Source organism: Salvelinus alpinus, chromosome 25 (assembly GCF_045679555.1).
Source record: "Salvelinus alpinus chromosome 25, SLU_Salpinus.1, whole genome shotgun sequence".
NCBI classification, from domain to species: domain Eukaryota; kingdom Metazoa; phylum Chordata; class Actinopteri; order Salmoniformes; family Salmonidae; genus Salvelinus; species Salvelinus alpinus.
This window is the reverse complement of record NC_092110.1, coordinates 40,236,507-40,251,579: the sequence shown is the minus strand read 5'-3', so window position 1 is coordinate 40,251,579 and position 15,073 is coordinate 40,236,507. Positions and strand designations below refer to the sequence as shown.

At 43.6% G+C, this 15,073-nt stretch overlaps 1 protein-coding gene across 2 annotated transcripts in view; it reads right to left on the bottom strand.

The window, feature by feature from the left end:
• LOC139553961 (solute carrier family 22 member 13-like) overlaps positions 1-15,073 on the bottom strand; it is a 41,339-nt gene that overhangs the window by 15,059 nt on the left and 11,207 nt on the right. The window lies entirely within an intron of this gene.

The window sequence follows — 15,073 nt, the reverse complement described above, 5'->3', positions numbered from 1 at the left end:
CTCTCTTCTCTCTCCATTCCTTCTCTCTCCCCTCTCTTTTCTCTCCATTCATTCTCTCTCCCCTCTCTTTTCTCTCCATTCCTTCTCTCTATCCCTCCTCTCTTCTCTCTCCATTCCTTCTCTCTCCCCTCTCTTTTCTCTCCATTCATTCTCTCTCCCCTCTCTTTTCTCTCCATTCCTTCTCTCTATCCCTCCTCTCTTCTCTCTCTATTCCTTCTCTCTCCCCTCTCTTTTCTCTCCATTCCTTCTCTCTATCCCTCCTCTCTTCTCTCTCCATTCCTTCTCTCTCCCCTCTCTTTTCTCTCCATTCATTCTCTCTCCCCTCTCTTTTCTCTCAATTCCTTCTCTCTATCCCTCCTCTCTTCTCTCTCTATTCCTTCTCTCTCAAAACAGTTAGCATATTTCCCCAAAACCCCACAGACATCTTGGAAAATGAAACACACCAATCAAAATCATGTACTCCCTGCTCAAAATGAAACTCTGCTTACAAATGAGACACACATCATATGAATATAACTTAGTGACAACTGAGATCACACTAATGTGACATATTCAAAACACTACTATCAGAACCTATTTCAATGTAAAGACTAAGATGTTTTTATACTGTAAATTGTTTGTGTGTACTCAAATAAAAAAAATTACGTTTTATATTTCAACGTGACTCATTACATGACAGCATACTGTAAACACACATACAGTAAATATATATTGGAATATGCAAAGGAAGACAAATAGGCCTATTTGTACTACTGTTAGATCAATAAAACTGTCAAAATACAGTAGTATCTAAATCATAAGTCAAGAAACAAATACTCCATTACGAAAACAAAATCAGTAATCTCTGTTGTTTTGGTCCAGCCACAGATTTTCATCAACATCACAGGCAATATATTCTGGAAGCAGTTGTCATGGAAGCAGTTGCGGAGGACCTGAGCAGCCCAATGGGAAACGTACGTTGTCCCAAATTAGAACATTTGCTGCTCAGGATCACCTGGACGTCTCTGGCTGAAAAAGATGGTCATGTAAGGCGTTCAGGAGAGGGTGGCATGGCGGTGGAGGATCCCATTGTGGCTCATAGCTGTACATATGGTGACATCCCCCCCCCCCCCCCCCGCGCTGGCCTGGTACCTCACTCTGATGTGATGAAAGATGTCAGGGTTTTCAATCATCTGTTGTTGGATTTCCCGCAGTCTTATGGCATTATGTTCAACTACCATTTGCACAATGGCAGCTTTCCTGTTCGTGGTGGTCGTCTTTCAGTTATACTACCGTTTTGTTTCTGAATGTTTAAACACTAGCAGTGATTCTTGAAGCACTATCTCTGAAACCATTAACACTGGTAGCCAATGCATTTACCAAGTGTACCAAACTGAATGCACCTTCTCTGCTTTACACTCAGTTTGTCATTTTATAACACACTTTTTGCAAATCTGTAAACACAACGCACTGCTTTACACTCAGTTTGCAATTTAATAACACACTTCTAGCAAAACTGTAAACATTGGTCTCTACATTGCTACACTATTTCGCCAATTGCCTGTCCACATTGACACATGAAAAGCCTTTTAGATAATGAGTTCACTTACAAATCAGAGCTTGAGCACTATACATAGGTAACAGGTAAACATTTGGTTTGGACAACAATGGTTGCCAATATTGGACAGAGAGTAAGAGGGGTGAGAACTAGAGGAGGAGGAAGAGGAGGAGGAAGGGGAGGAAGAGGAGGACGAGGTGGAGGTGAAGAAGTAAGAGGAGGAGGAGAAGTAAGAGGAGGAGGACGAGGAGGAGGAAGAGGAGGAAGAGGAGGAGGAGGAAGAGGAAGAGGATGAAGAGGAGGTGGAAGAGGAGGAGGAGGAGGAGGTGAAGAAGTAAGAGGAGGAGGAGAAGTAAGAGGAGGAAGAGGAGGAGGAAGAGGACGAGGAGGAGGAAGATGAGGAAGAGGAGGAGGAAGAGGAGGAAGGGGAGGAGGAGAAGGAAGAGGAGGAGGAGGAGGAGGAGGAGGAGGAGGTGAAGAAGTAAGAGGAGGAGGAGAAGTAAAAGGAGGAAGAGGGGGAGGAAGTAGATGAGGAAGAGGAGGAGGAGGAAGATGAGGACGAGGAGGAGGTGAAGAAGTAAGAAGAGGAGGAGGAGGAAGCGGAGGAGGAGGAAGATGAGGAAGATGAGGAGGAAGATGAGGAAGAGGAGGAGGACGAGGTGAAGAAGGAAGAGGAGGAGGAGGAGAGGACGGGGAAGAGGAAAAGGAAGAGGGGTCAGGGACACAATAACTGATGAAATCAGAGCGACTGGTTGACCATGTTGTCAACCACGGGATGAGCATGAGGGAGGCTGGGCAACGGGTTCAACCAAATCTGAGCCGCTATACTGTTGCAGGTATCATCAGGATATTTAGAAATGAGAACCGGTAAGTAACTGTAGTCTTACTGGTACAGTATTATGTACTGTACTTTCATAATGAGATGGATCTATGGCCAGACCCACAAAGAAGACGAGATGTAGCCAACATTTTTTTCAGTCCTCTATTTTTTTTTCTAGCACAAATGTTTTGTTTTTTCTTCTACTGCGCTTTTGTTGTTTAAGGAGTGTTAGAACATTTAGAGAAAAAATTATACTAATAATTTCAACCTTATTTGTATTGATAGTGTGTTAGGTTTGGAATACACTTCCATACTTTACACATTTGGATACCTGTGTGTTTACTACATGTGTGACAAAACTTTATTGCAAACTCCTTTGCCCTGCATGCAGAAAAAAGCAAAAGCCACAAGTGTTTTTCATTTATACTATCAGTTCGTAGTTGGTGCTTCGTGTGCTTATTCAAATGATGGTTTGTGTGTACTGTATTGACGCAAAAACCACAATTTGAAAAGTTTTGCAAGTAGTATTTGTTTTTTTGCAAGAGATGTCTAATGTTTTGCTGGTTTGGTGTAAGGTTTTGTGGTTAGTGTGTAGAGTTTTTCAAAAATAGTCTATAGTTTTAAAGATGGTGGTTAAGCAACCAGAAAAAACTGTAAAACTAAATAGCATACAGTAACAGTAAACACTACAGTAATACAGTATTCAAGATTAACATGTTACAAAGTAGTACAGCTCCCAGTTTCCTCCATGCAGTCATATATGAAACACTTACTATGTTTCCCCTTCCAGTATGTATTGGAATCTACAGTCTTTACTGTGCTTTATATTGTTCTCCTGTCAAGGAGTAAAAGTAGCAGAGATGTCTGCAGTACAAACCTCTTCTCATTGTGGAACGTCCGGATGATGGATGCTACGGGGAAGCAGCACTCTCTGCCCAGCCTCTCTCAAGGTCAAACCATGGTTGACCCCTCACTCCACCATCAGAGATTACCCTCCTTGTTCTTGGTCTACCTCTACCTCCACCTCCACCTCCACCTCCACCTCCACCTCCACCTCCACCTCCACCTCCACCTCTACCTCTACCTCTACCTCCACCTCCACCTCCACCTCTACCTCTACCTCTACCTCCACCTCCACCTCTACCTCTACCTCTACCTCTACCTCCACCTCCACCTCCACCTCCACCTCCACCTCCACCTCTACCTTTTCACCTCTACCTCTACAGGTTTGGATCATCGGGTCTCATGGGCCAGTTTTAGTGTGTAAACAAAGGGGAAAGCTGTAATACCAATAAGCAGCATCAGTTTCCTAAATAAGGAGGGCTTGAAAAACACAGGAGGGTCTATAAAACAGGAGGGTCTATAAAACACAGGAGGGTCTATAAAACAGGAGGGTCTATAAAACAGGAGGGTCTATAAAACAGGAGGGTCTATAAAACACAGGAGGGTCTATAAAACACAGGAGGGTCTATAAAACAAGAGGGTCTATAAAACACAGGAGGGTCTATAAAATACAGGAGGGTCTATAAAACAGGAGGGTCTATAAAACACAGGAGGGTCTATAAAACACAGGAGGGTCTATAAAACACAGGAGGGTCTATAAAACACAGGAAGGTCTATAAAACACAGGAGGGTCTATAAAACAGGAGGGTCTATAAAACACAGGAGGGTCTATAAAACAGGAGGGTCTATAAAACAGGAGGGTCTATAAAACAGGAGGGTCTATAAAACAGGAGGGTCTATAAAACACAGGAGGGTCTATAAAACACAGGAGGGTCTATAAAACAGGAGGGTCTATAAAACACAGGAGGGTCTATAAAACACAGGAGGGTCTATAAAACAGGAGGGTCTATAAAACAGGAGGGTCTATAAAACAGGAGGGTCTATAAAACAGGAGGGTCTATAAAACAGGAGGGTCTATAAAACACAGGAGGGTCTATAAAACAGGAGGGTCTATAAAACACAGGAGGGTCTATAAAACAGGAGGGTCTATAAAAGAGGAGGGTCTATAAAACAGGAGGGTCTATAAAACACAGGAGGGTCTATAAAACACAGGAGGGTCTATAAAACAGGAGGGTCTATAAAACACAGGAGGGTCTATAAAACACAGGAGGGTCTATAAAACAGGAGGGTCTATAAAACAGGAGGGTCTATAAAACAGGAGGGTCTATAAAACAGGAGGGTCTATTAAACAGGAGGGTCTATAAAACACAGGAGGGTCTATAAAACACAGGAGTGTCTATAAAACACAGGAGGGTCTATAAAACACAGGAGGGTCTATAAAACACAGGAGGGTCTATAAAAGACAACACACCATTTCCTGTATTCACTGATGATTTATTATCTGTGTTTGTTCTTATGCCTGTAAACTGCCAAGTTCATACGCACGCACGCACGCACGCACGCACGCACGCACGCACGCACGCACGCACGCACGCACGCACACACACACACACACACACACACACACACACACACACACACACACACACACACACACACACACACACACACACACACACACACAGTGATGGAATAGGTTGAAAACAGCCAAGAAGGCCTTCAACATGGTTTGAAATGAAGTTGATATGTATTTTCCAAAGTGATACCGAAGCAGCAGTGTACATGTTTCAGGAGCTGTCAACACACTGCAGGACCGAGACAAGAGTCCACATGTATTGTACCTTACAGATCTCTAACCCCCGTCCTGGGGCAGACTGTTGTACCTTACAGATCTCTAACCCCCGTCCTGGGGCAGACTGTTGTACCTTACAGATCTCTAACCCCCGTCCTGTGGCAGACTGTTGTACCTTACAGATCTCTAACCCCCGTCCTGGGGCAGACTGTTGTACCTTACAGATCTCTAACCCCCGTCCTGTGGCAGACTGTTGTACCTTACAGATCTCTAACCCCCGTCCTGTGGCAGACTGTTGTACCTTACAGATCTCTAACCCCCCGTCCTGTGGCAGACTGTTGTACCTTACAGATCTCTAACCCCCGTCCTGTGGCAGACTGTTGTACCTTACAGATCTCTAACCCCCCGTCCTGTGGCAGACTGTTGTACCTTACAGATCTCTAACCCCCGTCCTGTGCCAGACTGTTGTACCTTACAGCTCTCTAACCCCCGTCCTGGGGCAGACTGTTGTACCTTACAGATCTCTAACCCCCCGTCCTGTGGCAGACTGTTGTACCTTACAGATCTCTAACCCCCCGTCCTGTGGCAGACTATTGTACCTTACAGATCTCTAACCGCCGTCCTGTGCCAGACTGTTGTACCTTACAGATCTCTAACCCCCGTCCTGGGGCAGACTGTTGTACCTTACAGATCTCTAACCCCCCGTCCTGTGGCAGACTGTTGTACCTTACAGATCTCTAACCCCCCGTCCTGTGGCAGACTATTGTACCTTACAGATCTTTAACTCCCGTCCTGTGGCAGACTGTTGTACCTTACAGATCTCTAACCCCCGTCCTGTGGCAGACTGTTGTACCTTACAGATCTCTAACCCCCGTCCTGGGGCAGACTGTTGTACCTTACAGATCTCTAACCCCCGTCCTGGGGCAGACTGTTGTACCTTACAGATCTCTAACCCCCCGTCCTGTGGCAGACTGTTGTACCTTACAGATCTCTAACCCCCGTCCTGGGGCAGACTGTTGTACCTTACAGATCTCTAACTCCCGTCCTGTGGCAGACTGGTGTACCTTACAGATCTCTAACCCCCGTCCTGTGCCAGACTGTTGTACCTTACAGATCTCTAACCCCCCGTCCTGTGGCAGACTGTTGTACCTTACAGATCTCTAACCCCCGTCCTGTGGCAGACTGTTGTACCTTACAGATCTCTAACCCCCCGTCCTGTGCCAGACTGTTGTACCTTACAGATCTCTAACCCCCGTCCTGTGGCAGACTGGTGTACCTTACAGATCTCTAAACCCCGTCCTGTGGCAGACTGGTGTACCTTACAGATCTCTAACCCCCGTCCTGTACCAGACTGTTGTACCTTACAGATCTCTAACCCCCGTCCTGTGCCAGACTGTTGTACCTTACAGATCTCTAACCCCCGTCCTGTGGCAGACTGTTGTACCTTACAGATCTCTAACCCCCGTCCTGTGCCAGACTGTTGTACCTTACAGATCTCTAACCCCCCTCCTGTGGCAGACTGTTGTACCTTACAGATCTCTAACCCCCCGTCCTGTGGCAGACTGTTGTACCTTACAGATCTCTAACCCCCCGTCCTGTGGCAGACTGTTGTACCTTACAGATCTCTAACCCCTCTCCTGTGGCAGACTGTTGTACCATATTAGTCTCTCTAGACATCCAGGTTCCCTCCCACAATTTTCAACCATCTAGTTTACTCTACAGTCGTTGATTCACTCTAGGACTGCACGTGATATCATAGAAAATTCCTGTTTAGAGCAGATAACCTTGTCTGTCAGGTAGGAATAGGGTGTCGTCTCAGGTCTATTTACTGCATTTCTATCTTTGAAGTTGCCAACTATTTGGTGTGACCCGACCAAATTCACATTGAAATGTATGTTATAGATCTGTCATTCTCATTGAGAGCAAGTCTAAGAAGCGGAAGATCTGTTCTATACGTGCTATTTCTATGCTTCACGTTCTTAAGTTTTGTTTTTGTGTCTTTTACTTTCGGATTTTGCTCCGCCGTTTCCTTGTTGCTGAAACTTCAAATAGTTCGCCTAATTTCAGTTTATGTGACAAAAACAAGCAAATACAGCATAGATAAACATTGTACCATCGACACTGCAGTGAAATATCTTTTCCCCAAAAAAATATTTCACTGCGGTGTCGATGGTACAATGTTTATCTACGCTGTATTTGCTTGTTTTTGTCTCATAAACTGAAATTAGGCGAACTATTTGAAGTTTCAGCAACAAGGAAACGGCGGAGCAATTTCTACATAGTGCCTCTTTAATGTTGCGAATCTCACTGAACATAGGTCTGAGTCATGTCCAGTAGGTAAAAGTTGTCAACCGTTGTGGATAGAAATGCCATGAATAGAGCTGTGATTCCCTTTTCTTAAGCCCTGTGTTTTACATTATAATGTGACATACCTGGATTTTAACCTTTTATTTAAAGGTTTTTCATCAAACTGTCCACCTTTGTTTTTATGTCAGATGTTCCAGCACCGTCCTCAGACAGTTGCTGTCATTTTTGTTGTAGTTTCTGTATAAGGCTTAAAATAGAGTAAAATGTTGCTCTGTCACATTATTTAAAAAATACAGGATAAAATGTTGCTCTGTGTAACGTCTTTCGTCGGTGGAAAGAGAGGAGGACCAAAGCGCAGCGTGGTACGTTTCCATATTTATTGGAATACTTTTTCAATACGAACAAAAACAATAAACAGACGAAAACCGACGAAGCTACAGTCCTGAACTAGTGAACACATGAATGCACGAACAGGAACAATCACCCACAAACCAATAGTGAAAACAGGCAACCTAAATATGGTTCCCAATCAGAGACAACGTAAAACACCTGCCTCTGATTGACAACCATATCAGGCCAATCAGACAAACCTAACCTAGAAACATAGAACATAGACTATACCCACCCAGCTCACGTCCTGACCAACTAAATAAAGACAAAACAAAGGAAATAAGGTCAGGAACGTGACACTCTGTCACATGATTTAAAATACAGGATAAAATATTGCTCTGACACATGATTTAAAATACAGGATAAAATCTTGCTCTTTTACAAGTTTTAAAATACAGGATAAAACGTTGCTCTTTTACAAGTTTTATAATACAGGATAAAATCTTGCTCTTTTACAAGTTTTAAAATACAGGATAAAACGTTGCTCTTTTACAAGTTTTATAATACAGGATAAAATCTTGCTCTTTTACAAGTTTTAAAATACAGGATAAAACGTTGCTCTTTTACAAGTTTTATAATACAGGATAAAATCTTACTCTTTTACAAGTTTTAAAATACAGGATCAAATATTTCTCTGTCACATGATTTAAAATACAGGATCAAATATTTCTCTGTCACATGATTTAAAATACAGGATCAAATATTGTTCTGACACATGATTTAAAATACAGGATCAAATATTGCTCTGTCACATGATTTAAAATACAGGATCAAATGTTGTTCTGTCACATGATTGTGCCAAACAGAGTGCCATTGTCACGTCTACCCCTGCTCTTCCCCTCCGGCGTTCGACGTCACCGGTTTACTAACCACCGCCCTGGCTACCCATCATTACACACACCTGCACATCATCATTACACACACCTGCACATCATCATTACACACACCTGCACATCATCATTACACACACCTGCACATCATCATTATACACACCTGCACATCATCATTAGGCACACCTGGACTCTATTACCTTCCTGATTACTCCCCATATATATAGCACTTGTAAAAGAGCAACATTTTATCCTGTATTTTAAATCATGTGAGAGAGCAACATTTTACTGTATTTTAAATCATGTGACAGAGCTACATTTTACTGTATTTTAAGCCTTATATTCCCCATCAGGCGTTACTGACTCTGTGTCCATGTCCCGACGTTACTCCTGGTGTTGTGTTGGTTATTGTTTGCATTCGATTAAATTCTCCAACTGCTTCCTGACTCCAAGCGTCTACGTTACAGCCCTCCCTATCTGAGATCAACATAGCATAGTTTTATCTGAGCATTCCAAAAACGATGCGACCTGCTGGATACACCCCTGGTTAGTACCACGGTGGGAATGGTAGAACCCTGGACAGGCATTTTGGTTCATTTCCCTGGTCACAATCCTTTCTGAATCTACCAGGTAAACCAGTTCAATGCGTAGTATTGTATGGTGCATACTGTAGAATTGTTTACTTTGCTTCGGAGAAAGACACTTTATGAAGGCCTATCAACTCATCTCCGCATCCTCTCTCAAACCTTCACCCGTCATACTTTTTCCTCTTTTCAATTCTATATCCATTTCTGTTTCCATCCTCTTCATATTCTACAGCGCTGTACTTTCTCAGTCCTTCTCTTTCTTCCTCGTCACTCTCTTTACCGCCTTTTCAGATAGTAAACATCATAACAAAGACCGAGAAACATCAAAACAAAGACCAGTAAACATCAAAACATTCAACGTGAAACATATAAATATTATTCAAATATGCTAATGCTACCAGAGTAAAACTAAACAGGAGAAGGTAACATTACATAACCAACAGCCTGATTTAACCACTAGAATCACATACTGTATTAGGTAACGGTTAAAGAGTCTGAAATAATGACATAAAATGCAGTTGAGACTGTATGTGTCTAGTCCCAGATATTAGTCCTCCGTCCCATCATGCCTAGCGGTGAGTTCTGTGGACGTCGGTCCCCAACGTGGCTGCAGCCGAAAGGGGTGTGGCATAGCCGCTCGCTAAGCTCTGTAACCCGGCAACCAGACATCGCCAGCCGAACCGCAGAGCCTTCCCGACGTTCTACCAGACAGGACCAATGGGACACAGACACAGGGTCAGGCACAAAACCACACATTGTGTGTGTGGTATGGTGTATGTGAGTGTGTGTTGCAGCAGTTAATTAGTGTCATATGTAAGAGCTTAGGGCTGTGAGAGATTTACTCACAGTCTACTGCTCTGCTCTCAGCACCCCTAACCACCCCCTTAACCACTAACCACCCCCTCCTTAACCACAACCCCCCCCCCCTTAACCCCTAACAACCCCCTCCTTAACCACTAACCACCCCCTCCTTAACCACTAACCACACCCCTTAACCACTAACCACATCCCCTTAACCCCAAACCACCCCCTCCTTAACCCCAAACCACCCCCTCCTTAACCACAAACCACCCCCCTCCTTAACCACAAACCACCCCCTTCTTAACCACTAACCACCGCCCTCCTTAACCCCTAACCACAGCCCTTAACCCCATAACCACACCCCTTAACCCCATATCCACCCCCCTTAACACATATCTAACAAACTGTTGTCAATTTACTATATTAACAAGCAATATCAATCAAACATAGGCTGCATGGTTGTTATCCTGATCATAACCCATGTGATAAGGTTGTTATCCTGATCATAACCCATGTGATAAGGTTGTTAACCTGATCATAACCCATGTGATAAGGTTGTTAACCTGATCATAACCCATGTGATAAGGTTGTTATCCTGATCATAACCCATGTGATAAGGTTGTTATCCTGATCATAACCCATGTGATAATATACAACAGTCAAGCTTAAAAGTTAATACAGCTCAATTCATTAATTCACAAAACAGCTCATCACACATACAATAGGCCTATAGGCTACAGTGTTGTTGATCTGATCCTGTAACTAGAGCAGACAGAGTTGAACTAACCCATCTGATCCTGTAACTAGAGCAGACAGAGTTGAACTAACCCATCTGATCCTGTAACTAGAGCAGACAGAGTTGAACTAACCCATCTGATCCTGTAACTAGAGATAGCTGACAGAGTTGAACTAACCCATCTGATCCTGTAACTAGAGCAGACAGAGTTGAACTAACCCATCTGATCCTGTAACTAGAGATAGCTGACAGAGTTGAACTAACCCATCTGATCCTGTAACTAGAGCAGACAGAGTTGAACTAACCCATCTGATCCTGTAACTAGAGCAGACAGAGTTGAACTAACCCATCTGATCCTGTAACTAGAGCAGACAGAGTTGAACTAACCCATCTGATCCTGTAACTAGAGATAGCTGACAGAGTTGAACTAACCCATCTGATCCTGTAACTAGAGCTGACAGAGTTGAACTAACCCATCTGATCCTGTAACTAGAGCTAGCTGACAGAGTTGAACTAACCCATCTGATCCTGTAACTAGAGCTGACAGAGTTGAACTAACCCATCTGATCCTGTAACTAGAGCAGACAGAGTTGAACTAACCCATCTGATCCTGTAACTAGAGATAGCTGACAGAGTTGAACTAACCCATCTGATCCTGTACCTAGAGATAGCAGACAGAGTTGAACTAACCCATCTGATCCTGTAACTAGAGCAGACAGAGTTGAACTAACCAATCTGATCCTGTAACTAGAGATAGCAGACAGAGTTGAACTAACCCATCTGATCCTGTAACTAGAGCAGACAGAGTTGAACTAACACATCTGATCCTGTAACTAGAGCAGACAGAGTTGAACTAACCCACCTGATCCTGTAACTAGAGCAGACAGAGTTGAACTAACCCATCTGATCCTGTAACTAGAGCAGACAGAGTTGAACTAACACATCTGATCCTGTAACTAGAGCAGACAGAGTTGAACTAACCCACCTGATCCTGTAACTAGAGCAGACAGAGTTGAACTAACCCATCTGATCCTGTAACTAGAGCAGACAGATTTGAACTAACCCATCTGATCCTGTAACTAGAGCTGACAGAGTTGAACTAACCCATCTGATCCTGTAACTAGAGCAGACAGACTTGAACTAACCCATCTGATCTTGTAACTAGAGCAGACAGAGTTGAACTAACCCATCTGATCCTGTAACTAGAGCTAGCTGACAGAGTTGAACTAACCCATCTGATCCTGTAACTAGAGCAGACAGAGTTGAACTAACCCATCTGATCCTGTAACTAGAGCAGACAGAGTTGAACTAACCCATCTGATCCTGTAACTAGAGCAGTCAGAGGTGAACTAACCCATCTGATCCTGTAACTAGAGCAGACAGAGTTGAACTAACCCATCTGATCCTGTAACTAGAGCTGACATAGTTGAACTAACCCATCTGATCCTGTAATTAGAGCAGACAGAGTTGAACTAACCCATCTGATCCTGTAACTAGAGCAGACAGAGTTGAACTAACCCATCTGATCCTGTAACTAGAGCAGACAGAGTTGAACTAACCCATCTGATCCTGTACCTAGAGATAGCAGACAGAGTTGAACTAACCCATCTGATCCTGTAACTAGAGATAGCAGACAGAGTTGAACTAACTCATCTGATCCTGTAACTAGAGATAGCAGACAGAGTTGAACTAACCCATCTGATCCTGTACCTAGAGCAGACAGAGTTGAACTAACCCATCTGATCCTGTAACTAGAGCAGACAGAGTTGAACTAACCCATCTGATCCTGTACCTAGAGATAGCAGACAGAGTTGAACTAACCCATCTGATCCTGTAACTAGAGCAGACAGAGTTTAACTAACCCTTCTGATCCTGTAACTAGAGCTGACAGAGTTGAACTAACCCATCTGATCCTGTAACTAGAGCTGACAGAGTTGAACTAACCCATCTGATCCTGTAACTAGAGCAGACAGAGTTGAACTAACCCATCTGATCCTGTAACTAGAGCAGACAGAGTTGAACTAACCCATCTGATCCTGTAACTAGAGCTGACAGAGTTGAACTAACCCATCTGATCCTGTAACTAGAGCTGACAGAGTTGAACTAACCCATCTGATCCTGTAACTAGAGCAGACAGAGTTGAACTAACCCATCTGATCCTATAACTAGAGCAGACAGAGTTGAACTAACCCATCTGATCCTGTAACTAGAGCAGACAGAGTTGAACTAACCCATCTGATCCTGTAACTAGAGCAGACAGAGTTGAACTAACCCATCTGATCCTGTAACTTGAGCTGACAGAGTTGAACTAACCCATCTGATCCTGTAACTAGAGCAGACAGAGTTGAACTAACCCATCTGATCCTGTAACTAGAGCTAGCTGACAGAGTTGAACTAACCCATCTGATCCTGTAACTAGAGCAGACAGAGTTGAACTAACCCATCTGATCCTGTAACTAGAGCTGACAGAGTTGAACTAACCCATCTGATCCTGTAACTAGAGCTAGCTGACAGAGTTGAACTAACCCATCTGATCCTGTAACTAGAGCAGACAGAGTTGAACTAACCCATCTGATCCTGTAACTAGAGCAGACAGAGTTGAACTAACCCATCTCATCCTGTAACTAGAGCTAGCTGACAGAGTTGAACTAACCCATCTGATCCTGTAACTAGAGCTAGCTGACAGAGTTGAACTAACCCATCTGATCCTGTAACTAGAGCAGACAGAGTTGAACTAACCCATCTGATCCTGTAACTAGAGCTGACAGAGTTGAACTAACCCATCTGATCCTGTAACTAGAGCTGACAGAGTTGAACTAACCCATCTGATCCTGTAACTAGAGCTAGCTGACAGAGTTGAACTAACCCATCTGATCCTGTAACTAGAGCTGACAGAGTTGAACTAACCCATCTGATCCTGTAACTAGAGCTGACAGAGTTGAACTAACCCATCTGATCCTGTAACTAGAGCAGACAGAGTTGAACTAACCCATCTGATCCTGTAACTAGAGCAGACAGAGTTGAACTAACCCATCTGATCCTGTAACTAGAGCTGACAGAGTTGAACTAACCCATCTGATCCTGTAACTAGAGCAGACAGAGTTGAACTAACCCATCTGATCCTATAACTAGAGCAGACAGAGTTGAACTAACCCATCTGATCCTGTAACTAGAGCAGACAGAGTTGAACTAACCCATCTGATCCTGTAACTAGAGCAGACAGAGTTGAACTAACCCATCTGATCCTGTAACTTGAGCTGACAGAGTTGAACTAACCCATCTGATCCTGTAACTAGAGCAGACAGAGTTGAACTAACCCATCTGATCCTGTAACTAGAGCTAGCTGACAGAGTTGAACTAACCCATCTGATCCTGTAACTAGAGCAGACAGAGTTGAACTAACCCATCTGATCCTGTAACTAGAGCTGACAGAGTTGAACTAACCCATCTGATCCTGTAACTAGAGCTAGCTGACAGAGTTGAACTAACCCATCTGATCCTGTAACTAGAGCAGACAGAGTTGAACTAACCCATCTGATCCTGTAACTAGAGCAGACAGAGTTGAACTAACCCATCTGATCCTGTAACTAGAGCTAGCTGACAGAGTTGAACTAACCCATCTGATCCTGTAACTAGAGCTAGCTGACAGAGTTGAACTAACCCATCTGATCCTGTAACTAGAGCAGACAGAGTTGAACTAACCCATCTGATCCTGTAACTAGAGCTGACAGAGTTGAACTAACCCATCTGATCCTGTAACTAGAGCTGACAGAGTTGAACTAACCCATCTGATCCTGTAACTAGAGCTGACAGAGTTGAACTAACCCATCTGATCCTGTAACTAGAGCTAGCTGACAGAGTTGAACTAACCCATCTGATCCTGTAACTAGAGCTGACAGAGTTGAACTAACCCATCTGATCCTGTAACTAGAGCAGACAGAGTTGAACTAACCCATCTGATCCTGTAACTAGAGCAGACAGAGTTGAACTAACCCATCTGATCCTGTAACTAGAGCTGACAGAGTTGAACTAACCCATCTGATCCTGTAACTAGAGCTAGCTGACAGAGTTGAACTAACCCATCTGATCCTGTAACTAGAGCTGACAGAGTTGAACTAACCCATCTGATCCTGTAACTAGAGCAGACAGAGTTGAACTAACCCATCTGATCCTGTAACTAGAGCAGACAGAGTTGAACTAACCCATCTGATCCTGTACCTAGAGATAGCAGACAGAGTTGAACTAACCCATCTGATCCTGTAACTAGAGATAGCAGACAGAGTTGAACTAACCCATCTGATCCTGTAACTAGAGATAGCAGACAGAGTTGAACTAACCCATCTGATCCTGTACCTAGAGCAGACAGAGTAGAACTAACCCATCTGATCCTGTAACTAGAGCAGACAGAGTTGAACTAACCCATCTGATCC